The sequence below is a fragment of the Lithobates pipiens genome, unplaced genomic scaffold (genome assembly GCF_037356315.1).
Source record: "Lithobates pipiens isolate NorthernLeopardFrog02 unplaced genomic scaffold, aLitPip1_a1.2 Scaffold_1, whole genome shotgun sequence".
Classification (NCBI taxonomy): domain Eukaryota; kingdom Metazoa; phylum Chordata; class Amphibia; order Anura; family Ranidae; genus Lithobates; species Lithobates pipiens.
The window spans coordinates 46,485,373-46,487,598 of NW_027507685.1; the positions used below are offsets into that span (position 1 = coordinate 46,485,373).

The following is a 2,226-nucleotide window of genomic DNA, read 5'->3' on the forward strand; positions in this document are numbered from 1 at the left end:
TTGCAGGGGCAACCATTTGAACCTTTGCATCTGGCTTCATTAGTCCTTTTTGACTATAAAAAAAAAAAAGTGTTGTTTTCTTGGTAGCCATTTCCTCGGCTAGGAGAGTGTCAGAGCTAGCAGCTCTCTCCAGCAAGGAACCGTATCTAATTATTCATAAGGACCGGGTGGTAATGCGTCCCAACAGGTCCTTTCTGCCTAAGGTGGTTTCGGGATTCCATTTGAATCAAGATGTAATCCTACCATCCTTTTTCCGGACCCACAGTCCACAGTAGAAGAGTCTTTGCACACTTTGGATGTGGTAAGGGCAATCAGTATCTATCTTCAGGCAACTGCTCAGATAAGGAAAGCTGATTGCTTATTTATTTTGCCGGAAGGCCCTAGAAAGGGCCAGGCGGCATCAAAATCCACTCTCTCAAGGTGGATTAGACAGATTATTTCTCAGGCCTATAGTGTTAAAGGGAAGATCCCTCCTTTTCAAGTGAAAGCGCACTCAACTAGGGCTGTAAGTGCTTCTTGGGCAGTGCATCACCAGGCCTCCCTGGCTCAGATCTGTAAGGCTGCAACTTGGTCATCAGTCCACACATTCACCAGATTCTATCAGGTGGATGTCAGAGGGCAAGAGGATATCGCCTTTGGGCGCAGTGTACTGCAGGCTGCAGTTTAGGTCCTCCGGTCCATTGCGGTCTATTATTATGATCCGTGTCTTCCTCCCCTCAATCTGAGCATTGCTATGGGACATCCCACTATGTAATAAAGCTCCTGTGTCCCGTGATGTATGATCAAGAAAATAGGATTTTTATATACAGCTTACCTGTAAAATCCTTTTCTTGAGAGTACATCATGGGACACAGGGCTCCCGCTTCTCTTATGTAATGAAGCTCCTGTGTCCCGTGATGTATTCTCAAGAAAAGGATTTTACAGGTAAGCTGTATATAAAAATCCTATTTTTATGCATATGTACACCTTAAAGACAATACAGCATATTTTACATAAAGCATTAACTGATAAAGCAAAAGTTATTTATTTACATCTGGAGTATTAAAAGAATCGCAGTGACTCACCCAAAATGTTCAACCCTTGACAATAGAGGCTGTGAAATTTGAGACACCCTCCACTGGAGTGACCCCCTGGGGGCGGACATGGGGGGCAAAGCACAGTGAAGCAGAGGTCAGCCAAGGACAGGGGATAATAATAAGGCCAAGGCCAGCTTACAATGGTTATCAATCCCTATTAGAATGGCCATGGACAAAGTCAGTTTAGATGGAAAAGTAGTTTAACAGTTAATAGATACACCCACAAACCATGCAAGACACCAGTGTGATCCATGGGCCACAATAACTAGTGATTTAAGATGAAAATCAAAAAGTACTGCTAACATACCAATGCAAAGTTCTGAACTCAGGCCTTTCTGCTATCTGCCGCCATCATGGTGTTCAAACGCTATGTGCAAATAGGCCGTGTTGCCTATGTCTCTTTTGGTCCCCATGCTGGTAAACTTGTGGCAATTGTCGATGTCATTGACCAAAATAGAGCTCTTATCGATGGTCCCTGCAGTGGTGTAAGAAGGCAAGCCATGCCATTCAAGTGCATGCAGCTTACTGACTTTGTTCTGAAGTTCCCTCACAGTGCCCGTCAGAAATATGTCCGTAAAGCCTGGGAGAAGGAGAAGATCGATGAGAAATGGACTGCTACTAACTGGGCAAAGAGGATTGATACTAGGGAGAGGAAAGCAAAGATGACAGATTTTGACCGTTACAAAGTCATGAAAGCAAAGAAAATGAGGAACAAGATAATCCGTCATGAAATGAAGAAACTCCAGAAAGAGGCTACCAAGCCAGCAGCATACATTTCTCTTAACAGATATTAAATCCTGGTTTATACGTAAAAAAAAAAAAAAAAAAAAAAAGTTCTGAACTCAGGTAACAGCCAGAATAAACAAGGTCCTGTGGCGATAGGGGTCCCCGGTAATTATCCGGGGGTACCCAACAAGAGAGATCTAAATAGGAGAACCATAAACATGGCAACTATTAGAATTGGCTGACATGAATCCACACAGTGAACTATTCAGCATGTTTAACATTTACAATAAGCAAAAGATCCATAGGCAGCAATGAAGCCATCACAACACCACTCCATGGGAATACACTAAGGGTTGGCACAAAATAAGCATAGTGATAGAGATAGGCAGTCCAAACTTCCCATCAGATTTACCTGTCATGAGGC

General features: G+C 43.2%; 1 pseudogene; it reads left to right on the forward strand.

The window, feature by feature from the left end:
- Nucleotides 1-1,429: 1,429 nt before the first annotated feature.
- Nucleotides 1,430-1,870, forward strand: LOC143987153 (large ribosomal subunit protein eL14 pseudogene; annotated as a pseudogene).
- The last annotated feature ends 356 nt before the right edge of the window (nt 1,871-2,226 follow it).